The sequence below is a fragment of the Eumetopias jubatus genome, unplaced genomic scaffold, assembly GCF_037043125.1.
Source record: "Eumetopias jubatus isolate StellerSeaLion01/CBP00866 unplaced genomic scaffold, mEumJub1_p1.0 scaffold_4, whole genome shotgun sequence".
In the NCBI taxonomy this organism is placed as follows: domain Eukaryota; kingdom Metazoa; phylum Chordata; class Mammalia; order Carnivora; family Otariidae; genus Eumetopias; species Eumetopias jubatus.
Genome location: NW_028274810.1, coordinates 149,561,398 through 149,586,765, shown reverse-complemented (window position 1 = coordinate 149,586,765; position 25,368 = coordinate 149,561,398). Strand labels below are relative to the sequence as shown.

The 25,368-nt window shown below is 43.4% G+C and overlaps 1 long non-coding RNA gene across 2 annotated transcripts in view; it reads left to right on the top strand.

Annotated features, from left to right (window-relative positions):
• The first annotated feature begins 2,044 nt into the window (after nt 1-2,044).
• LOC148164618 (uncharacterized) overlaps nt 2,045-25,368 on the top strand; it is a 50,202-nt gene continuing 26,878 nt past the window's right edge. The window contains exons 1-3 of one of the 2 annotated variants that reach the window (XR_015768120.1): nt 2,045-2,145; nt 11,729-11,903; nt 17,296-17,766. This is a non-coding gene — a long non-coding RNA (uncharacterized LOC148164618). Of the gene's footprint in view, nt 2,146-11,728; nt 11,904-17,295; nt 17,767-25,368 lie in introns of those variants that run through there. The other variant, XR_015768121.1, reaches the window with a different exon arrangement.

Genomic DNA, 25,368 nt, shown 5'->3' with positions numbered 1-25,368 from the left:
TGTTGCTGTCCAATTTTCCCAAATCATTTGTTGAAGAGACTGTCTTTTTTCCATTGGATGTTTTTTCCTATTTCGTCAAAGATCAGTTGACCATACAGTTGTGGGTCCATATCTGAGTTCTCTATTCTGTTCCATTGATTCATGTGTCTATTTTTGTGCCAGTACCATACTGTCTTGATGACTACAGCTTTGTAATAGAGCTTGAAATATGGAATTATGATGCCTCCAGTTTTGTTTTTCTTTTTCAGGATTGCTTTGGCTATTTGGGGTCTTTTCTGGTTCCATATGAATTTTAGGATTGTTTGTTCCAGCTCTGTGCAAAATGCTGGTGTTATTTTGATAGGGATTGCATTAAATGTGTAGATTGCTTTGGGTAGAACAGACATTTTAATGATGTTTATTCTTCCAGTTCATGAACATGGAATGCTTTTTCATTTCTTTGTGTCTTCTTCAATTTCTTTCATAAGTGTTCTATAGTTTTCAGAGTACAGATCTTTTACGTCTTTAGTTGGGTTTATTCCTAGGTATCTTATTGTTTTTGGTTCAGTTGTAAATGGGATCGATTCCTTGATTTCTTTTTCTGCTGCTTCATTGTTGGTATTTAGAAATGCAACAGATTTCTGCACATTGATTTTATATCCTACAACTTTGCTGAATTCGTGTATTAGTTTTAGCAATTTTTTGGTGGAGTCTTTTGGCTTTTCTACATAGAGTATCAAGTCGTCTGCAAACGGTGAAAGTTTGACTTCTTCCCTGACGATTTGGATGCCTTTTATTTCTTTTTGTTCTCTGATTGCTGAGACTAAGACTTCCAGGACTATGTTAAATAGTAATGGTGAGAGTGGACATCCCTATCTTATTCCTGACTGTAATGTAAAGGCTCTCATTTTTTCCCCATTGAGGATAATATTAGCTGTGGGTCTTTCGTATATGGCCTTTATCATGTTGAGTTCTGTTCCATCTATTCCTACTTTGTTGAGAGTTTTTATCCAGAAAGGATGCTATATTTTGTCAAATGCTTTTTCTGCATCTATTGACAGGATCATATGGTTCTTATCCTTTCTTTTATTAATATTTTAGCTGTGGGTCTTTCGTATATGGCCTTTATCATGTTGAGTTCTGTTCCATCTATTCCTACTTTGTTGAGAGTTTTTATCCAGAAAGGATGCTATATTTTGTCAAATGCTTTTTCTGCATCTATTGACAGGATCATATGGTTCTTATCCTTTCTTTTATTAATATGGTGTATCACATTGATTAATTTGTGAATATTGAACCACCCCTACAGCCCAGGAATCAATCCCACTTGATCGTGGTGAATAATTCATTTAATAATGTACTGTTGAATTTGATTTGCTAGTATTTTATTGAGAATTTTTGCATCCATGTTCATCAGGGATATTGGCCTGTTATTCTCCTTGTTAGTGGGATCTTTGTCTGGTTTTGGAATCAAGGTAATGCTGGCTTCGTAGAATGAGTTTGGAAGTTTTCCTTCCATTTCTATTTTTTGGAACGGTTTGAGCAGAATAGGTATTAAGTCTTCTTTAAGTGACAAATATCTTTTAAAACATAATCACATAATAATCTATTTTTTGGACATGCCAAAATATACATAACCAATATCTTAATTTTTTTCTATTATAAAGAACTGAGCTAATATTTAGTTGTCTGATTTCTTTTTTACTGGACTAATTTCCATCTTAAAAAATAATAATTTAATTGGTTAGATTTGGACTGTTTTTAATTCTCTTTACTCCACCTTTGACTTAGTAGCAGAGAGAATTTCCATTCTTTAGTGGAAGTTTGCAGAATATGACTGTGATACTGCTTTACAGAATCTTTAAATATGTGAATATTTTACAAACAAAAACTACCAGCTTGAGACTGTCCCTATTCTTGCCTAGTTCACTTCCTACTTCTCTGCTTCCTGGCCTGCTGAGGCTCTAGCCCCACCCCACTTTGGCCTTATCTCTCTCTCCCACATCCTTTCTGGTCTCTGGTCAGAAGAGCAAGCTGGCTGTAATGTCACATGCCTCATTAATGGTGCTAGGCTATCATACATCACTGCCCACAGCTCTGCCAATGCTGGTTCAGCCAAGAAGAGGTCTAACTCTGGAGTGAGCTGCACCACAAAATCCCCAGGAGGTAAGTAACCATGACCAACTGATTCTTTCTGGCTTCCAAGTTCTTGTTTCTTTTCTCTGGGTCCCAACCTAACTTGAGCTATATTCTCCCTCTGTACTAAAATATCAAATGCAGGGCACCTGGGTGGCTTTGTCGTTAAGCGTCTGCCTTCGGCTCAGGTCATGATCCCAGGTCCTGGGATTGAGCCCCGCATCAGGCTCCCTGCTCAGCGGGAAGCCTGCTTCTCCCTCTCCCACTCCTCCTGCTTGTGTTCCTGTTCTCGCTGTCTCTCTCTCTGTCAAATAAATAAATAAAAATCTTTAAAAATAAAATAAAATATCAAATGCAAGGGCCAGAGCTGCAATTCCTGAATTGTGGCAGGAGGAGCTTCTCAGACCTGCTCCCAAGTAGAGCAACCATAACTGGTAAAAATTATTTTTTTTAAGTCTCTGGAGATTGTCCTGATGGCAAATGAAGAAACACTTTAAGAAAATCTAATAAATCTCAGGAAGAACAGTGAGAGTCTATAGCACTTGAGCTATGACGTGCTCCCTGCCTCTCCCTACCCTTAGCTCAGTGTGACAGGAGCTCCACTACAGTTTGGAGTGACCAGGAATATGGGGTTCCTTCCTATTACCCTAGCTATCAGCCAAGGACTGTGTGGTATCTTTCCTGGAGTGCAGGCTGCCAGCATTTCTCATCCCCATCAGCTCTATGTTGCAGGGGTTAAATCCCAGGTGAGTGCAGCTAAGAGATTGAGGGCTACCTTCCTTCACTCCTAAGACATAGACCCTAAGCTAGATGTGGCAGGTCAAGAATATTGGGCCCCAGTTACCCTTGCTCCAGCTTCATTATACAGCGGTCTCCAGAAGACCAGAGTCTACTGCTCTTGCCCATCACCGATTTTCGGCAAGGGTGCCAAGACAATTCAATGTCTTTTCAACAAATAGTGCTGGTACAACTGTAGAGCCACATGTAATACAATGCAATTGGACACCTTCCTTACACTATACACCAAAATAGACTCAATATGGAACATAGATCTAAATGTAAGAAATATTTGCAAATCATACATCTGATTAAGGGACTTGTATCCAGAACATATAAAGAACTCCTACAACTCAATAGTAAAAGACAACTAACCCAACTTAAAAATGGGCAGAGGATTTGAATAGATATTTCTCCAAGGCAGTTCCTCAAAAGATTACAGCATACAGTTGCCAAATTACCCAGCAATTCCACACCTAAGTATATACCCAAGATAAATGAAAATATATGTCATGCAAAAACTTGTACATAAATGTTCACAGCAGCATTATTTATAATAACCAAAAAGTGGAAATGACACAAATGTCTATCAACTGATGAATGGATAAAGCAAATGTGGTATATCTGTACAAAAGAACATCATTTGACAATAAAAAACAATGAAGTGTTGATATATATATTTATATATAATATGGATGAAACATGAAAATATTATGCTAAGTGAAAGAAGCCAGTTACGAAAGGCCACGTATTGTATAGTTCTATTTTTGTGAAGTGTCCAGAAGAGGGAAATCTCTAGAGATAGTAGATTAATGATTGTCTTGGTTTGGGGAGAGGGTTAGGGGAACTGAGGTGTGACTGCTAATGGGTACGGGTATTTTGGGAGGTAGCGTGGGTGAAGAAAATGTTCTAAGACTGATGGTTGCACAACTCCGAATATACAAAAAACACTGAATTGTACATGTTAAGTGGGTGAATTGTAGGGTATATGAATCATATCTTAATAAATCTGTTATATTAAAAAAAGTACTAGTCTTCTAGAAAGAGGCTAGCTAATAGACTCTCTGGATTTTAAAAAGCACAGACCTGAAAATGTATCCCTCTCCCCCATCTCTGCCTTCCAAACACCTGCTTCTGTTTCCTTTGAGTCTAAAGCACACACTGAAATACTCAGAAAATGGAATTTCAATTTCTCTTACATGGCACATTTCTTTCCTCTGGTTACCTATCCGGGGAATGATATCTTTCCCTCACTGCTGCTGATATGACAGGATCAACAGTTCGATTCGTTTCTTTGTGTTCCCCTCTGTGAACACTTGAAAACTCATCTATTCCATGAAGCATTTCAGCAAACTCAGGCCACATTAGAACAGCTTCGGGCAGATAGGTGACATGATCCTGTTTTGTTGTGGGAACTTTTTACAAATTGAATTTGAGGCTATTTATGTCTGCATATCAACAGCAACGTGTTTAAGAGATGGTGTGCATATGCACATCTGGTTTATTTGCTATGCAGTTCCTATCTCTTTTGACTGTTCACTTCTTAAACTCTGGAAATTCAGCTCTTACAAGTAGAGCTTTATACTACTCACTATTACATTCTTGGAAAACTGCCTCATACAAAAATCCTTAATTTCAATTGAATTCTTTTGTCATAATTTGTAGACTTGTATGAAGAAGTTGGCGTGTGATTGGTCTGGAGAGGCAAAGAAAGTACTTGAAACAGTCAAAGAGAATGACTCCATTTTCCTCAATTTAACCTGCTCACAAAAGGGCAATAAGACAGTCTCATTATCTTGCTTGGAGGATACTTGGAGCCACAACCCATTTGGTACAGAAATGGATTCATATTTGAAGAAGCACTGCTCAAACAGACATTTCCATTTTAGTCACATCTCTAAATCTAAGTCATAACTCATGGTTAATCTTTAGACCCTCAGCCCTCAACTCTTCTCTAACACCCAGAAAATCTTAGGGACCTCCGTCTCTCCTCCCCAGGCCACCCGCGGTCCCTCCCTTGTGCCTCTCCTTCAGCCAGCACCCACAACCCTCTCTCCCTTCCCTTGCCCGGGCCATGCAGCTGTCAGGGGACACAAAGGAAGAGACCAATAGCATGTCACCCAAAGGATTTTGTCCAGTTGCCTTTCAGTCACATTGAGCTTCTGAGGTTTTGGATTTGATCTTACTGGTGTGTGTGTGTGTGTGTGTGTGTGTGTGTTTTAATTAGGGCTTGTAAAAGAAGTCCTTAAAAAGTGTGCTGTTGTCTGTTAGCAAATTATCTTCTTTCTCTAGACAGTGGCTATGTTTTCCTCCCCAGTGCCCCCGCTTCCCCTGCTCCTCACCCGCATGTGGGTTTGAGCGTCACTGCCTTACCCTTTCCTCATATTCATCTGTATGTATCAGGGCCCTTTTGGAAGAAGAGGCCTGCCCCCACCTTCCACTTCCAACCCCCCCACCTCGGGCCACAGGCTGAGCGGACAGACTGGAGGCAAAGCCCACATGGGGGGGCGAGGGGGCAGCTGCTTCCGGACTTGGTCCCAGCTGCTCCAGGGTTTGAGCCTGTTTGGGGGTTATCAACTCAAAGGTGGAGCTTCCCTTTGGGTGCTGGCCTCTAGGTCCGGCCCCAGCACATAATAGCAGCTCTGTGGAGGTGATCTGGCTCTACATCTGCAGCTCAGAGGCCCCCCCGCTGGTCTCTGCTGCATCAACAGCTCTTACAACAGCGGGGAGGGTGGCACAGGGAAAGTTGGCTTCCATCACAAAAAGTTGAGTACAAAGTTCCTATTTGGTCACTTTACCAGACAATTCATACTAAGTTCACTGGGTCTGACATCCCTGTCCTAAATCCAGTCTGCTCTCCACTTAGGGTCACCTTTGCCCATGTCCTGAAGAGGAAGTCTTCCCTGTGTTGGCTCACTTAAATTCCTTTAGTTACTAGAGAAGCTTACTTGCTGCAGAAAGAAATGATTTCCCTCTTCCCCTGGCAAACTTAGCCTACCCTCCCTTAGCGACGGAGAAATTGAGCTCTCTGTTCCTGAGAGGAGGCGGCCAAGGCTGGGAGGCTGCGGGCCCCAATCTGCCTCCTGCCTTCGTTTTCATTTGATCACTGTCTAAAATCCAGAGGGAGACAAAGGGTGCTTCCCACTGTCTCTCCACAAAAGATGCCGCATTGCCTCATTAGTATTTGTGAATTCCAAACACAGGAACGCGGCCAACCACTCGGATGCGATCAGAAAGTCCCAGGGCAGCCTAGACAGTGAAGAGCAATGCAGCACAGCGTGCACGTTGGAAATGCGGTGCTCTCAAAAATAAATATAGACACTGAAGGAAAATGGTATTAGGTTTCAAATGTGGTATAAAAATATATGTTATGTAAGATGCTAACGTTCGTGCTCAATCCTCTTCTGTCAGGACACCATTCCCTGGTTCTTTTTGACTTAAAAGGAGGTATTGTTAAAGAAAGAGGAAGGTATGCCCTCCGAGGAGCCAAAACAGTAGCCAGGGACCTGCAGGTGTGGGGGGCTCCCACAGGTGCCCTACACGTGAATTTTTTTGCCATTCAAGGGACTCTCTTCTTGACGGATTTGTCTTCTAAACAATGGCTTCCTCAGAATTCAGAAAGTTACAAAACAAGTCCTTGTATTTGGCCAATCATTCAACACATATTAAGTGTATACGATGCCCCAGGAACAGAAGTGAATCTAAAATAAGTTAAAAATGAGTGACTAAAACTTCAGCTCTTAAGCAAATGTAATCAGATTGCACAACTTGCTAAATGTTATCTTATTTATGGATTGGACTGTATTTACTCTGAGTAGAGGCCTAATACATAACTGCTTGATCTTTCTCCTCCCTATGCCCTGGGGCCCCTGGCTGGGACTGGAAACAGAGGGAGAGGAAAAGGATCCCCGTCCCCCCCCAAAAGACGTCCAGAAGCAGGTGGTGCAGGGCTGTGTGGGTGACTCCACAGTCATCAGGCCTCCGGGCTCCTTTTCCCTTCTGCCCTGCCATCATAGATCATGACTTCCTCCGCATGGCTGCTGCAGCTCCAGCCACGGCACCCGCATTCCAGAGAGCAGGCAGAAAGAAGGTGGTACTCAGGAAAATTGTCCAAAACTAGGAAATCAAGCAAAAGGATGACTGTGTGTCCCGTCATACTAGAGCATCATCATGTCCCTCCCAGAGTCATCTCACTTGGAGAATGACTTACTCTTTCATTACTGTTGATTAGGTTTCAGACTCTAAAATTAGATGTTAATTTGTTAAAAATGGGGAAGATGCAAATGGGTTTTTCTCAGGAGAGATGGTTTATTTGGTTTTATTCCCTTGAAGAACATTTGCCTCTTTCTATCCAACTTAGCATTCTAATTTCAGGATTTCTTTTTCCCTCCTGGACCAGCTTTGTCATCTTGCTGGCTCCCCTCGTTAATGAATCAATTACACTTTGGCATGTGCTCAAACAATGTGCGGGAATTATGTTTTTAACATTTATATGTTTCATCCATAAGAAGGACAGAGGGCTTTCTCTGAGCTGAATCAGCAATGTCCCTAAGTGTCCCGCCTAAAATTTCTACTTCTAGCTCATTGGCCAGACCTTCGTTATAAGGCCACACCTGGCTACATGCGAGGCTGGAGAATACAGCCTTTTAGCTAAGTGTATCAGCCTCTTGATCAAAATCAAGGTGATCTTACTAAAATAGGCAGAGATCGAATAGCAGAGAGAGCAACTAACAGTGTTTGCCACAAGAACATAGATGGGTCCATTGATTCTACCCCTTTGAACTTGTATTTTTGCCTCTCCCTCTGTCTTGGCTTTGTCCTGAATCCTTTCCCTCTTATCATGACAACATTCTCCTTTTCCCTCTTCAAAGTCCTAGAAAGAACAAGCTCACTTGGCCCTACTTTCTCATTTCCTTTTCCTCTTCACCCACTTTCCTTGGGCTTTTGTTCCCCTCTCCCCATGAAACCGGCTAGTGCCCAGTTCGTAAACAACAAATTCAGATCAACTGCATCTTGCACAAAGCAAATATTTAATAAATGATTACTGAATTATTCAGTTTGTTCGCTGTTTTCTTAGTTATTCTTTCTGAGGACAGTGTTATTTTCTATTCATCTTAATTGCAAAATTAATATTTTAATTTCATTATGGGCCAGATAGGTTCTTTTGACTTGTTTATGAAAACTTATCCACAGATATCACTTTGTTTCTGTGCAAAAATGCATTCTAACCTTCAAAACATTCACCCAGCGGCACACTTTTGGAAATGATCTTTTTGTAGGCTCGAGTCTGTTTATTTAGTTCTCCCCTCTATTGAATAGAAAAAAGAAATTGGATGTTTGTTGCTAATAAAAGCAGATTTCACTTAGATTGTCTCTAAAGCACAGCAGGGTCAGTGACAAGAAGTTTACCTGTCTAACTCATAAAGGAAAACTATCCATCTTGAAATCCCCAAGGGAAAAACACCAGTAAGATCCTTGCTAATACATTTTCCTCTGTTGTTGGACTTCCCTCTTGATCTTTGCTCAAAACATGGACCTAGCTATTTTCCAGTTCAATTTTTGTCCTAAACCAGAGATCATAGCATCCCAAATGTATTTTCTGCTCCCCTCTGACCTCTGCCTGCGTTGCCTAAGGGGACTTTGGAAGCCCAGGTGGTTAGGGATTGTGGGCAGGATGTAGTTATACTGCCCCATTGTGGCAGATTCCATTCTGTTTCAAATGCTGCCTCATTTTCTTCGGTCACGCTCCCTTGAGAAACGAACCCACTAATGAGGAGCAATTTCTGAGTGAGGCCATTATAGAACATGAAGGGATGGTGGTGGGCTTTAGGGGGACCCAAAACTTTTCTTTCACCCCTTTCACCCAGGTTTTTTTTGGGGGGTGGCATATGTGAGGTAACAATGAAAGCTTGGAACTTTAGTAAATGACCCTTACCTGCCATATCTGAGGAGCATCTCCATCAGGGAGAACGCAAAACCCCCAGAGAAGTTGGTCAGCTTTTAGTCAGCTGGAGCTTTTAATCACCCCTGCCAAATCTAAACAGAGGTTGCGAGTTCGGGATTCATAAGCTAAGTTTGGCCCTCAGACCTGATATGTTTGGCTGATACAGTGTTCTTTGTTTGTGTTTGGTTTTAATTTGTAAAAAGCAATATTTAAAAGGAAGATTTCACGTAAAAATCCAGACTTCTGGCTTCTTGATGTTGTATTCCTGACTTGTAGCAATTGGTTGGAACTGAGTAGTTGCTTTTACCTTTGGGTGGAGTTAGCCCCCTGCCCTCTGTCACAGCCCTCATCACTTCTCCCTGTGATCCAGCCCGGTTCTAACAAACTGAACCTATCCATGTAACAGCACCCAGACCAAGAAACAGAAGACACCAGCACGCCAGGGGCCCCCCCTTCACGTTCCTGTTCAGTCATCACTACCACTTCTAACAGCACAGATTAGATGCACCTGCATTTGTACTTTATATAAATGGGACCATATAGGTATGATGTTTGCCCAGCTGCTTCCATTCAACATTATATTTATGAGATCCACCTAGACTGTTGCATGCAGTCATAGGCCATTCATTTTCATGACCATATAATATTCCACTGTGTGAATTCCCTACCATTTATTTATCCATTCTTGATTAATGGATGTTTAGGAAATTTTCTGGGTTTAGATCTTAAGAACAGTATGGTTTATCAAAATTCTAGTACACATAAAAAAAGAGATCAATACATGTCAAAATGGCATTTGATAATGTTCAAAACCTAATGCTGGCTTAAAAAATGTCTTAGTAAAATAGAAAAAGACTATTTACCAAATATGGTATAGGAGGGCATATAGAAGGTATATATATTACAGAAGATATAGATAGCATACCAAGTTATATAATAGAGGTATTGCCTCTGAAATGAAGAATAAAATGGAGCTATTCATGGTCACTCCCCTTAACATTCCCTTGGCGGTGAGTGCAATAAGAAAGGCAAGGCCGGTGCACTAAGAAAAGAAAGGAAAGGAGGCGTTATTGGAAAAGAGCTAAATGTATCACTATTTTCAGATGACATGATTTTCTATCCGCAAAACTCAAGAGAATTGATTCAAGCTATTATAATTAATCACGGAATTCAGTAAAGAGTCAAGAGAAAGAGAAAGCTGAGGGGAGATGGACAGGGAAGAGAGAGAGGAGAGGACATGGCAAAGGAAGGAAAAAACAAAGTGAGAAACCAGTGGCTCTGCCTTGTTGTAAACACCAAGCTCCGAGTGCTCTTCACACTGGTGGAGGTCTGACTCCGTAACCGAAGCTGCTCTTGACGATCATTTACTGAGTGCATTTTATGAGCCAAGAATTGTTTTATGTACTTTTGGTGAGTGTGGGGGGCATTTTTGACTTGCTGAGCGGGGACTCAGACACTGCGAACAAAGCAAACGTCTCCATCCCCACGGTCCAGAGTCTCTTTGTGCGCTCACTCCCACACCTGCAGTGTATTTGTGCAACGGTGGTTGAAAGAGGGATTGGGTTGAAGGTGAAGGATAGGCACGGGTTATTTGGTTTTGGTTTTGGTTTGTTTGCTTTTGTTTTGTTTTGTCTCCTTACATAGGTTTTAAGGCCAGAAACTTAACTATATTTATGGGGACACTTGGTGGGCTCACGGAAAAGGGTTATGCCCAGAGGTGAAGAAATTGAGAGAAACTTTTGAGGCTCTGGGTACAGTCTGAGCTATTTCAGGCAAGAGTTAGGGAGGAGGCTATTGTCTTCTCTTCCGTGGAACCCAGCACTGCTTTGGTATCCACCAAGACATGGAAACTTCTGGTACATCGGTAGGTTTCACCTTGGTATGAACGTTGGCATTCTTGTGAGCAGGAGAAGATTTCACCCCAGTGACTTCTGGGGGCTGCAGACTTCATAAGTGGGAGCCAGAAAAGAAAAGTGGGAAGACACTGAACGGTTGCCCCCGGAGATTATCTGATTTGGAAAAATCATATGAGCCCTGCCCTTTTGGACTCCCAGCTATCAGTGTGGGATTGCTCACAAGGCTGCTCCCTTCAAAGGACATGACTGTTGCGGCATGACTTTGGGACACAAGCGCCAGCAGCACAGGACGGATAGAGGAAGACCCAAGCTGGCCAAAGTGCTTTGTGAAACAAGGAGCAACTCTGACGAAGGCAACAGTAGGCTTAAAGAAACTAGGATTCTTCTCTGCTCAGGAATAAAAGCCTGCCAGTGTCCAGCTTTGAACTGCCTACAACAAAGTCCTTGGATGATTGAAGGGGACCCATGGGGGGCAAGGAGAAGGCCATGACTTTCCACCAGCCTGGAGGATGGGCACTCAAACTGGTGCTGATTAATTTGAGAAATGAATAAAATGTGGTCCTACTTGCATTCCTCCTGGGTGGAGCCATTTATACGTATGATACTGTTCGTTTTTATGATGCAGAGGCCAAAGCATATGCCCTGCGTCGCTTCGTTTTGGAACTTCTTCCTTGTGTTCTTTGGAAACACTCTTTGTAATGTTTTCATAAACTCTAAACATCTTTCATTGATTTGTGCCTAATTACAAAAGTGATCCGTGTTAATGATAGAAAAAAATTAAAAGATAAAAGCATCAAGAGGAAAATGAATCTTTTACAATATGATTTTTAATACCTATAGATATTATTTGTGTACATATATTTGATTGATCCCCCAATGTGGGGTATGTAGGTTGTTTTCCTTTTATAATTAATATTGAGATCGACTGCACATTTTAAAATATTTGGGATAAACCCTAGAAGTGGAATTTTTAAGCTTTTATTGCATTGTCCTAAATTGCTTTCCCTAAAGTTGCACCAATTGACTATCTCAACAGCATCGTGTGAAAATGCCTATTTGCTGCACCCTTACCAAGATCTGGTATTGCCATTTCTTAAATGCCGTTACCTAGGCAGGTCACCCTCGGCTCTCATCTGGATGACTTTGACAGCCCTCGTTCTCCCTGCTCCAGTCAATTCTCCATACCCTTCCCAGCGTGGTTCTCCTAACCGGTGAGTCTGATCATGCCACTTCCCTTCTTAGAACCCTTGAATACCATCCACAGCCCACAGAACAGACTTGAATGTCCTTATGGCCCATGAGCTTCTTCCTGTCCCATTCTACCTATCCCTTTGGGGTCTTCTCTATCATCTCCTCACGCGCACCTATACCCCAGGTGGGGAACTCATTTGCATTTTTAGGAGTCATTCATGTCCGTCCTCCACCCCCCGCCGCCCGTCCCTTCCCCTCTCTTCGCCTTCCAGTCTCTGCACATGTAACTTAATCAGGTAGGCGCACTCCTTCCCTCTCAGGCAAGCTAACTGCCTCCTCTCCCAACAGAGTTAAACCATTGGGCTTTTTCCTATCTGAACCGCTCAGACCGGTATTTGACATTAGACAACACTGCCCCCTAGAGGACCTCCTTGCACTCTGGGCCAAGCAAGTCCCCAACTCCAGAGCGTTTTGGGAATTTAACTGATGGAATATTCAGGGATCCGGATGCCAGCCATACCCCAATTATTTCTTCAGATATTGCCTCTGCCCCATGCTTTCCCCTCTCCTCTTGTGGAATTTCAAAAAAACCTGTGAGACCTTCCCACTGGATCCTCAGATCTCTTACTCTTTTTCATATTTTCCATCTTTGTTTCTCTGTGCTCCATTCCGATGGTTTCTTCCTCCCATCTTCCGGTTTGGCAACTCTCTCTTCAGCCACGTATAATTTACTATTAAATCTTTCTACTGAGCTACTCATGTTGCTTATTGCAGTTTTTAATTATAGAAATTTTATTTGGTTCTTTTCAGTTCTGCCCTATTACCTTTAATTTTTTTTTAAGATTTATTTATTTGAGAGAGAGAGAGAGAGGTGCTAGCAAGGGGGGGCAAAGGGAGAGAGAGAGAATCTCAAGCAGACCCCCCACAGAGTGCAGAGTCTGATGTGGGGCTTGATCTCATGAGCCGAAATCAAGAGTTGGACGCTTAACCCCAACTGAGCCACCCAGGCGCCCCTGCCCTATTACTTTTTGAATGCAATTTCCAGGTCCCTGCTAAAACATTTACGCCTGTGTTTTATTTCTATAAATATAATAAGTATAGCTGTTTTATAGTTTGCATATGAAAATTGTTAGGTCTTTGTGTGTCTATTTCTGTTGTCTGGTCTTTCTGCTCTTTTTTAACTTACAGTTTCTGGTTTCTGAGTGTGTCTGGTTATCTTTCACTATGTGCTGATCATTGTATTTGGAACACTGTAATAATAATGAAGACCCCCTAGGATGAGGACATACCCATCCTAGTAGCATTTTCATTTATTTTTGCTGGGTGCCTGGGGTATTACTAGTCCAGGGCTCCCTTTAACTAAGTTCAAGTCTTGAGTTTTCCTCAGCCACCTGGGCATGGTAACATTAGGCTGTGGGTCCCTGCAAGGTTTTCTTCCAGCTCACCTTATTCTGAGGCTCTGGCCCTTTGGGGTCTCAGCTTAAAGAAAAGATGTTTTAACATAGTACATATTTTTGGTGGGTTCTAGATTTTGACATTTGTCTTCTTGAGCCTGGAAATCAACTGGCTTGGTTTTCAACTGCTTTTTTTGGATCAGGAAGTCCCCTAAGGACAAAGGCAGCTTTGAGTGCTGGGCTTACCTCCCTGGATTCCTATCCTCACCTAGATTTGAACCCAGCAATTACTCACTACCTTGTTTGTTCTTTGATGCTTTTTTAAAAAAAATTCATCCAGTACTTTGACTTATTCTCAGTGGGTAGATTGGTCCTACTTACATTAGCTTTCATACCAGAAGTGGTCATCTTTATTCCTTGTTTTGCTTGGACCTAACAATGCCAAAGGATAGAACTTGAATTTAGCTCTCAGTTGTGGCTCAGATATGGAAAGATCTCTCCGGATGGTATATATGAACTCCCAGCCCAAGGAAGGAGAGACCAAAGCCCCTTTTCAGCTCCTTAGATGGATGGCAGGGGATTGTGCACAGGTCTCGGTCTAGCTGTCATTCATCTCAAGCAGTTCTCCTGGCCGCCAATAGGTGGCGTCCCCATCTCCACTACTTGGCTCTCAGGTAATCTGACAGAGCTGGGACACGCCAGTCTACAGCTCCCAGAATGCACTTCTGCTAGGGCTCTCTGGTCAGCTGCCCAGTCCACGGCACTTCACCTGTAGGAAACACGTGCCCTGGCATGGGGTGTGCCTCTCCCAGCCCCCCAGTCCTAGTCTCGCTTCTTTCCTAATTAGGTTCTGACAGTCTTTGTGCAAATGTAGACAAGGTGGGGCCAGGGGAGAGGAAAGGATGAAAAGCGCTCTGCCTGCCCATTTTTGGGGGTCAGTCCAGACCTTGAATTTTTCATCCAGGGTCAAGCTGATCAAGGGAAGTTATCCTGCGGCAGTCATGCTCTGGTTTTGGCACCATGCCTTGGGTGGTGTTGTAGACTAAATAACATCCCCTTCCCCCCACCAACGTCCTTGTCCTAATCTCTGGAACCTGTGAATACGTTGCCATGATGGCAAAAGGGACTTGCTGTTGTAATTAAGTTAATGATGTTGAGATAGGGAGACTATTCTAGGTTATTTAGGTGGTCCCAAAGTAATGCCAAAGTCCTTTATAAGAGGAAGGCAGGAGGGTCAGAGGGAGAGAAAGAGACATGATTACAGAAAGAGGTTAGAGTAATTCAAAAAAGGGGACATGAGACAAAGAATGCAGGAGGCCTCAAGAAGCAGGAAAAAGGCACAAAATGAATTTTCCCCTAGAGTCTCCAGACAACCCTGCCAACACCTTGATTTTAGGACTTCTGACTTCCAGACTGAAAGATAATAAATTTGTGTTGTTTTAAGCCATTAAGTTTTTGGTAATTTGTTACAGCAGCAATAGAAAGCGAATACAGGTGAGCCATCAATTTAATTTATTGTCTAGTTCCACCACAAACTGTTATAGTTGGTGGAAACATTTTCAGATGCTGGAGACAGGTCCATGTTACGCTCTCAACAAAAGTTGTCATCTGGGGAAGGTTGAGGTTTTGTTTTTTTTCCACACCATCTGTGCTGCTGCCTTTTTTTCGTGTGTGTTCTTTATTTAATTTAACATTAGCATCTCGCTGTGATGTGAAAACTGCCCCGCCTTTTTCAGGGTTTGCCGTATGTTCTCTGAGCAGGAAAGAGTAACTCCCTCTTCCTGGCGATGGAGCAGGCCATTTATCCCCAACCAGCTCGTGTTACTTGTGCACTTTCTGTGCAAAGTTCCATGTTCCTCACCAGCCCACATTTTGAGAGTCCCTTTGTGGAAATCAACTGAGGTAGAATGAAAACACAAAAATACCTTAAAGGGCTGTACTATTCCATCTCAGAAAATGTCTTCTGCGGTTCAGATGATGGTCTAGGTATTTAGCATGAGTGTGAAAGCATGCTGGAGAATACAGCACCACGTGATGCACACTGTCACCCGCCCTGCTGCGACTCGGCCAGCCCTGTGCCAACCACGCTGTCTCCCTGTGCTCCAGCTCAGAAATTCATTTTACAGTTTATCTATCTACATAAATTTGAAGCTATAAATTTCAGAAAGACATGGTCCTTTCTCTCGAGTTCATCAGGGAGACAAGCAGCTCCACAAATAATTACAGTGCAGCCTGGTCATTGTTATGGAACAACGACAAGCAATAACTGAACCAAGAGGAAATGGTAGCGGTATTCATTAACTAATTAATGCATTCAAGCTACTACACGCAAGCACTGTGTCAGATGCCGGATGATCCTTTCCCTTGAGAAGAAGAAGCAGCAGCTGTGGAAAGAATCTGTTAGAGGCCCTAGGCCCATACGCTCAGGACTTGTCCACCTCTGCCCCCACAATGTCAATGCCTTCTCACAAGCAGTCACCACCACGAAAACTAAACACATGGATGGTGTTAGGGAGGATGCAATGGTCCTCCGCAGGCTTTTCTCCCTGGGCACCCAAAATGATGTCACTTGTCTCTTCTCTTGGTGAGGCCAGTCTTGGGGACTGCTCTGGCAACTGGGTGGGCTTTCTCTGCCGACCAAGTATCCACTTGGCTTCAAGCAAGGGCGATTTCCCTCTGTGCTGTCTACTGCCTGGCTCTGCTATGGGGTCTGCTCAACCTTGTTCCTCACCGTCCTCAAGGCCCACCCAGGACTCTCCAGAGCCACCTTCCACCTTCCTGGGGTATGTGGAAAGCTCAGATTTCCTCTTTGCCCTGTGGGAGCCAAAGAAGACCTGGAGATGTAAGAGGGTTGGCTCAAACCTTCTCTGCTAAAGCAACCACACTGCTTTTCTCCTTTCTTGTGGCCCTCTTACGTTGATGTGGGGTATTTGGGGGGATTGTTTCCTCCTACAGTTAAGTGGAATGTTCTGGCCACAAAACCCTCTGTTCCCAAATCTCCAAGACTATCCAGGATTTATTACTAAGTCCCTCTTCCACCCAGATTCAACACGGAGGCAAGGGCAAAAGAGATGGATGCAACACTAGCATTTAAATTTTCTTGCTTTCCTTTTCCAATCCCTTCCAAGACTTTCTTTCCAGACCACAAAAGGATCTTACTCCTCCCCTGGTCTCTGGTTTCCCAGATACACTCTAGGCCTGAGTTGGCAAACCAGGGTTTGTGTGGCAAATCTGGTGACAACCTGTTATGTAAATGAAGTTGTACTGGAACATGACCACACCCATTTGTTTCCTTATTGTCTGTGAGCTGCTGACTACAATGGCAGGGTTGAGTAGTCAAGATAAGGACTATTTGGCTCTTTATGGAGAAAGTTTGACAACCCTGTTCTAGGCTCTGAGTCCTCCGGGTTTGGCCCCAGATACTTAAAGCTAGGCTTTTTGAGTCCAAAGAAATCTACCCCAACTCCCACCCTTACTGCTTTGTTCGTGCCATTGAAGCCAAGACAGTTGGAACTCAAAGTCAAGAATGGAACTAACTGTTCTCACAGGGGTTCTTCAGTGTCTTCTCTTCCCTAGCACGGTAAGTCTGGTCTGATTTTAACAATGAGAAAAAGGAGGGCCTCGATTAATATTTCAAAAGGTCTCTTTTCACTTTATCTCTGCCTTCCTGCCTGTTGCTTATGCGGCTTCATCCCGGGGTAGACGTCTGGATGGGACTGGCGCAGCGTGCTCTCCAACACCCTATGGAGGCAGCCATTTTCCCAGAGGGAATCAAGGAGACACTGGCTTCTACGGAGCTGTTAGGGGGCCAGTTCACCAAATGCAGGAATCACTGAATGTTGGAGCTAGGAAAAATGATGGTGTCTTCATGCCTTCCCATACTCCCTCCACTTTAATAATGAAAATGTAAGATGTGAAAAGGCTAATGAAAAATTAGGAATAGCCTCGTCAAGAACACACAACAAAAACTAGAGTCCTTTATTTCCCCCTCTAACTTCCTGTTCCTGTGCTGAAACAGACCCTGAGAGCAGCCAGGCTCCAGGCATCATGTGCAAGCTTCGCAGAGCCTGGCCTTTCTCCCCTGATGTCCCCACTCACATGACTGCCAGGGGTTTACCTGAGGAGCAGAAATGCATAAGCCTGGATGTTCAGGCAAGTATAAGAGAAACGTACCCTTCTGCTGGAGTATCATCACCTGCCTAAATAATTCAAGAGAATTCTAGAAAAAAACACAGTAACAGGAAATCATGATTATCTCTGGGAAGATGGAGGGGGTTAGGAGGACTGTGGTGTTGTTCAAAGGGGCCTTGATCCATACCTGTAATTTCTCTTTTTAACAAGGAGAATATATTTATGTGTTACTTGTAGAGTTAAAAATTAATTTTAAAAAATGAGCACTACCAAAGGATTTTCTGTACCACATTCTCTAGTTAATGAATTTTTCCATTAAAGGATCTGGAAATTAGCATTGATGTTTCACTGTTTTACTTTACTGCTTATTCAAAAACGAATAAAGAAAAGAAAAGAACCAAAGACTCTGGCCCCAATTTTTAAAAATGCTAACCATTACACTCAGCGCTAAAACTAATTGAATTGAGAAGATGGACTGTGGTAAGTGAAGTGTGGCAGTGACTAGACTACTTAATTTGTTAGTTTCTTTCAATTTATGACTCTTCATTGTAGACGATTTATCTTTGATGCTCTTTCTCTTTTTGTGTTTATTTCTAGTCATAAAACATCTGGTCTATGTAATTAAGGGGAGCTGAGAAAATATAATTAGCCAAACACGCAGGAAGTAGATGGCAAATCTTCATGACAGAAATGTAGCCCCAGATCATATTCCTTCCTGACTAAAGACCTTATTTTTTGACTCCCCTGGGGACTGTGAATGCGCAAATTGCTCCCTTCCCCGAAGCCATTCCTGTAGAGCGCCCTCTGGTGGTTGGTCTGATAAAAAAAAGTCTATCTGCGCAAGCTGTTGCCTCACCCCTCAGCCCCCTTCCTGATTCTGGATGCATGTATAAAAATCCATAGCTGTTGGCGTAGGAATGCCCCTAGAGGATGTATATGAACACAGCTTAAGGTCTAGTTCAAGAAAAAGAGTGCCCCAGGAAGAACTCAAAGTAACAATAGTGGCAACTTCTAAGTAACCATGAAACCCGGAGAGGTATATACCATGCCATCCTCTAGAAAGGACAGGGAGACTATGTGAATACTCACGTCCAGATGTGGGCACCCTTGGGAACAGCCCCATGCCTGGATGGCACAGTTTAGTGTCGGTACTTGGGACGGACTGCACGTTAGGGGACATGACTGGCGTTACCGTTATGGGGCTGTAATAGGCTGTCATAGCCACAGGGATGTGGACAGATGCATATGTGAGGACACATGTGCAGCCTGAAGAGTGAAGTCTTTCTAAGTAAGTCTAAGTATTAAACTACTCCTTACCAAAAATCCTAAAAAATAAAAAAAATAAAAAAAAAAACCTACTCCTTGGATGCATTTTGTCAAGTGGTGAATAAGGCTGATCTGACAAACACAACACAACAACCAAACACAAACCAAACGCCCCCAGCAGCCCTGACCGCAACCTGTGGCTGCGTATGGGGTCCTTGTCAGAGCAAGAACTCATATGTCATCGCCCCATTTGCTGACTGAAATACCGGTGAGGCACAAGGCCTCTGGAGTTGACGTGTCTGGGCTCAAAGCCAAGAGGCCACTCTCCCCTGTGCGTACCTGGGGAAAGTTGCCGCGGCTTTCCATCCTGGGCTTACTCACCTGGATGGTGCAGTCAGGTGAGGACTCGCTGGTGAGGACTCAGCGAGTTAGCATGAATAAGAGCTCGGGGAGGGGCTCCGCACAGGTAGGTTGAGTGCCTGAGAACTGTTATTCGTCACTGTCACCACACTTGCTCTCCCATCCTTCATTCCTCTGGGTCCCTGGCTCAGGTCTCACATTTGCCCACATGCCCACCACGATCTTTGTTCTCCTGGGGCCTTGCCTGCAGTGTCTCGTCATCACGCTGCAGGGGACATCTCTTGGGGTGATGGCTTGACTCACCACTACCCTCTCTCTTCTAAGCCCCATGGTCTTAGCTGACCTATGTGACCCTAGCCCCCTCCCGGGGAGGGTCACTTAGGAATTGTCCCTTGACTTGTGCTATGCCAAGGAGCGTCTATCTTCTGTGAATCGGGAAAGTAGAATAAACAGGCTCAGAGGCTGTCTGTTGCTGGAGCCAAGGCTTGCTAATCAGAATGTTCTAGAGAGAAGGTTTCGTGAGCTCATGCAATGGCCACATCTCTGGCCACATCTGCTTCAACTTCTGAGTCAGCTCCTGATCTTTAAGAGTTAAAGGGTGGCTGCCTATCATTCAGAGCACTTCTCCCCATTTCTCCTCCTGATCCTTAGTGAGGATTTGTGCCTCAAAGTTCTCTACCTCTCCCTTTGAGTGTCAGGCTGCAAATAGGTTGTCCATTGATTCTTTCCAAGACGAAAGTAGGTGTTTTGCTTGTAAAGCTGGAGCAGGCAGAAGAGTTGCCATCTGGAGAAGAATGGAGAACATTTGTAAAAGGAGCATATCTCCTGTTTGCTATGGTGTTGGGCATTAAAAAATGTCGTAGGGGGCTTCACTAGATGATTACTGACAATATGCAGAGATCCAGCCACGTGTGGGTTTTTGCCTCTTCTCTTGGGGACCACATTGCAGGACTCATCAGGAGGCAAAATGGCATACAGAAAAGAACACTGGCTTTGCAGTGCAGGCAAACTCAGCTTCACATCTCGTGCCCTAATGTGTGTTCTTGCGCAACCTGACCCTGCTTTTCCTGCACCCATATCGCTATCCAGGGCACGCTCCTTTCCATTCCCATGGGGTCACTATGCTCTGTTATCTCGAAACCTCCTAAGCACTGATCTTGTCGCTACTGTGCTTCAGAATAGCAGTGGGCTCCCTCCCACTTCCCAAATGAGGGAGACAGTCTGCAGCTTAACATTCAAGGATTGCCATGATATTATCCTGAACAACTTCTTCCTCTCTTCATCTTCGTCTTCATCTTCGTCTTCTTCTTCTTCTTCTTTTTTTTTTGGAGGCTCTACACCCAACTTGGGGCGTGAACTCATGACCCTGAGATCAAGAGTCGCATGCTCTACCGACTGAGCCAGCCAGGCGCCACCCTGTCCTGAACACCTTCTAAGCCATCCTTGCAGGTAACGCGTCGTTCAGACGCTGTTATGGCAGAGTAAACACATTCAGAAAAGAAAACCCTGCGAGGACCAGCGTAAGGAAAGGAGCCGGAGGAGTGGGGCTGATTGGTGGCAGGTTGCTAGGCAACCGTGCAGCAGTGGAAGCAGACGGGCTGAGTCAGAGGATGCGGATGCCCGAGGCCAGTGAAAACTCCTGCATTCTGTGATTTCTGTTTTCTTTGGAAAGATCCGCCAGTTTAGGGTGCTATCTGATGGAATTTTGTAAAGGCATTTGCCTCTGATAATTAATATGTTAAGACTCAAGAAATTTCCCCGTTTGGTGATGAAAAACCTATAACGACTTTGTTTTTATTGGGGAATGTACGGGGGGTAGTTGTTCGGTATAGAGTGGGAAACCTTTTCTAAGGAGCCAAAAAAGAACAATGAAATGAAAGTCATTATTCTGCTTTTCAGAACTAGTTGCCTTTCTTTCATGACGGTTGCCTGGAGACTTTGTTTGTATGTATTTATAAAGAAATAAATACTGAACACAGGCCTAGAAATCCAAATGAAAAACATGCCACTCAGCTCTGAGATGCTGAGTGTTTGAGCTGTGAGGCTAAGAGACCATGTTTGCCTGCATGCTTCTATTTCTATCTTTGCAATCTGCTGAAAAAGAAAAGTTACACACACGTACTCATGCACACACATACATGTATATACACAAACATATGTATACATGTATATATGTATATATTTACAGGAATTTGAAGCAACTTGGCGTTCTTCCTTACTAAGCTGTTTTTTAAAAATTGCAATGAACAATTATTGCCAACAGGCACTCATTTACTCTTAGCAAAGTTTGCAAACACTACCAGCACCTAATCACAATTAGTTTAGAGAGGAGCACAGAAAACACAATGTAAGGGTGGCTGATAAGCCAATTTCTGCTTGTCATCCGCCTTGGCCCAGCTCAGCTGCTCAGGCAGATGAAGGCCAAGGAGATGGGCAACAACCAGCAAAGGCCCCAGATTTGGCATCTGTGCATCAGATGACTCATAGGTCAAAACCAGATTTTTCAAGCCCTTCTCTGGCTGAAAAAGTCCCAGTTTCCCTGTGCCTCACATCCTGTTCTGTATTCATGCAAAAGAACATCAAAAGAAATGCACATTGATCGATTTCCCTGTTTTGTTTTTTTTCTCTAGTTCTCAGAAGTTTCTCTTCTTCGTTCTCATAAGCCTGCAATTAATTTAGCATTTGAAATGTGAGTTTCTAAAACAAATTCCCGTGAATGCTGCATAGCCATGTTTGGTTTTGCTGTTCTCTTGAAATCCCCTTCTGGTTTTCATTAATATTAAGGGGAAAAAAAGGCAGATGGGGATGGGGGAAGGGGTTTTCCATCGTGTTTCCAAAACAGCTACTTCTAGACATCAAGGTCAACAAGGCAAGATAATCTAGTATCACAGTAACAGCTTTCTAGGCACCAAAAAACAAGTCATGTTACAATAACTTCAAGACAGATTGTTGATAACATGATCATTGCCTTTACTTCCTAGAGAAGTCACAATTTTCCAAGACTAACCTTTTCTGTGCCTTTAATGGTAGTCAAATTTCAATCCTCATGAGATGCCTGTCCGTATTTCCAGAAGAGAGGAAGTGTTGCATGACTTCAAATGTGAAGCTTATGATCACTGAGAAAAGAAAGCTACACTTATTACACAATACTTGCTTTGTACCTGGCGCCTGGACTATAATATGCTCATCTACTCATTCATTCATTCATTCATTCATTCACTCCATATTACAATTAGTAATGAAGATGGCAGACAGGGTTCTTGTTCTAATAGATTTTACAGTGTGGGAGGTGATAGGAGAATGTAGACAGTAAATGAGTACTTACAGGTGCTTTTAGTTGTACAGAGAAGGGGGTGCTGTGTATAATAGAGCTACTCTAGTTTGGGAGTGTGTAGAGATGCTATAAAGACAGCCACCAGCTTTTCCTCCTAACCCTCTAAGCAGTTGCCGCTCCAAGAGATGGAGTCTGTTTTCCCTCCTCTTGATCTGCGCTGGCCCTGAGATTTGCTTTGATCGGTAGAATATGGCAGAAGGGACATGAGGGGACTTCTAAGCATAGTCCTCAAGGTGCCTCGCAGCTTTCGTTTTCACCCTCTTGGAAGCCAAACACCGTGTGAAGAAGTCCAGCTGGAGAAATCTCGTGGGGAGAGAGTGGCCATCCCAGCTGAAGGGCCAGACATGTGAGTGAGGCCATCTTGGATCCTCCAGCCTCAGGCAGACTAGTCCAGCCAATGCCACTCGGCGCAGACATGAACTTCCCTACCAAGCCCAACTCCATCACAGACTTGTGAGCAGATGAATGATGGTTGTTCTAGAGGAGGTTTGTTTTGCAACAACAGCTAACTGAAACAGAGCATCAAGGAAGTCTTCCGGAGAAAGTTTTACTTAAGCTAAGATTTGAAGAGTGGGTAGAATTCAACGCTTCAGGAGGGGACTGGTGTTTCAGGCAGATGGAACAGCATGTGAAGACCCCAGGCCTGGAGAAGCATGGTGCTGCCAAGAGCCAGAAGAAGCCCAGTGTGGCCAAAATGTAGGGAACCTAAGGGAGAGTAGTGAGCATGGAGGCTGGAGGGGTAAACAAGTGTCAGACCATACAAAGCGTGTAAGTTACAAAAGAATATGCACGATGCTTCCCTTCATCCTACATGGTTAGCTCAGCAAAAATGAAAGAATATCTTTGCCCAGAGAAGGAGAATCCATTGCATGGACCTTGCTAGCTATAACACAAAGACATGGCTGATTAAAAGTAAGGTCTGATGAGAAAGGGAAGAGTCATTTATCCAAAAAATATCTGTTGAGTACCAGTCACCTTCATCATGGGAAAAAGAACTCAAAGGACGTGCCTGCACATAAAAAGTCACACTTCAGAGGTCTGTACACAAAATCTGGAGGGGGCTGAGTGTCAGGCAAGCCTATGTCATCTCAGGTAAGTCACCTAATTTCAATGAGCTTCATCTATAATATTGGAATAATGACAGTCCCTTTATAGGATCATTGCGAGGGTTAAATGAGAAAAATCTAGGGGTGCCTGGGTGGCTCAGTCGATTCATCGAATGCCTTTGGCTCAGGTCATGATCCCAGGGTCCTTGGATCAAGCCCCACGTCAGGCTCCCTGCTCAGTGGGGAGCCTGCTTCTCCCTCTCCCTCTGCCTGCCACTCTGCCTACTCGTGCTCTCTCTTTCTCTGTCAAGTAAATAAATAAAATCTTTAAAAAAAAATCTATGTCAAGCACCTAATTGAATACATGATATGTACTCAAAAAATGAAGGCAAATTACAAGAGAAAATATTGTACAGATGTACAGAGCAAGGCAAGGCATATCTAGTTACACAGCAAAAGTGGGATTCAATCATAAGACAATACAAAAGTGCTATTCGTTTGCCTTCGTTATCATATTTATTAGAAAATCCATTTCTGCCAATGGACGTGGACTATCATGAAAAAAAGTACAGCTTAAATGTTGTTAGCAAAGCCTCCTGCCGAATCCTTCCCATTCTCAGGGGCATAATAAGTCATGAATAACATATCTTTTGATCCTGTTTGATACGGTGATGTTCAAATGTGCAACAAGGAATATAAACCCTTGGTACTTGGTGTGTATTATGCGGCAGGCATGTTGTACACATAAGGTCCTTAACTTCCCCAACATTCTCCAGTGATAAGTACTCATCCTCCCATCTTGCAGATGAGGAAGGCAAGCGTCCGAGAAATCAGTTACTGACTTTCCTGACACCATGTCGCACAACGAGAAAGTGCCAGACTCTGAGCTCAAAGCCAGGTGTGCCTGACTCCAAAGCCTGTGCTCTCTGCCCCAGGCCAAGCCGCTTCCTCCTCAGACACCCAGATTTAGAGGCCCTGTCACTTCTGGAGGAAGTCATCCTAATTGCAAAGCTATAGCATCTCACAAGGGACCTTCAGTGTCTCTTTAAGGATCAACCTAGGTTGGCGGCTATGTTTTTAAAGCAACACATATATCAAAGCCGATGAACCCAAGGGAAGTAGATCATTTCTTGGGAGAAGTAGCACAATGAGCCACAACAGTCAGCTTACCGGAGACTGTGCTCAAGAAGCCAAGATGGGATCTTCCAGTAATGACCATAATCTTTTTGTCTGCTTATTTTTAAATTTACTAATCTATTTAAAGCTTGTCCAATTGCTTACGCGTCAGCAGGGATTATCTCTAAGGGCTGTTTTAGCCCCAAGATTTTATTATCTCACAAATTCTGCCATGTTGGATTGTCAGAACAATTCTTTGGAAAGGTGGAAATGTCTCTGAGCAGAGCTTGGGTTCCTCTGATTTCGGGTACAGGCTCGCGCATATCTAAGAACAGACACTCTCTAAGACAGTCAGATGGAGCGACTTCTTCCAAGGAAGGAAGGAAATAAACATTTATTAAATTTTGTTTTGTGCCAGGACATAAACTAAGAATTTTTCCTTATGTTATCAAGCCTAAATCTGGCAACCCAGTCTATCAAGGCAAAATTTGACCTGAAAGCAGTTTAAGAAAACTTCCATCTTCATCACTGATGCCTGTTTGTTGTGGAATAGCCACGCCAAATGTGGGTAGATATCCACTCATCTATGCATCAAAATACTTAATTAGCTTGAGATCTTATACACAGAGAATTGAGAAAATCACAGGAAAGGGCTGGGTAAACAAAATAGAGAATATTTCAGTGGCGTGGTGAGACATCCTGAGGGGAACCCCAGAAAATGAGACAATATCTCGCCATCATGGGGGTGGGAGGGTAGGTGTGCACGAGCTTCCTTGGGAGACCAGAAAGGTGGGTAAAACCAGGAGATAGGACACCAGACCCTACAATAAGCACCCAG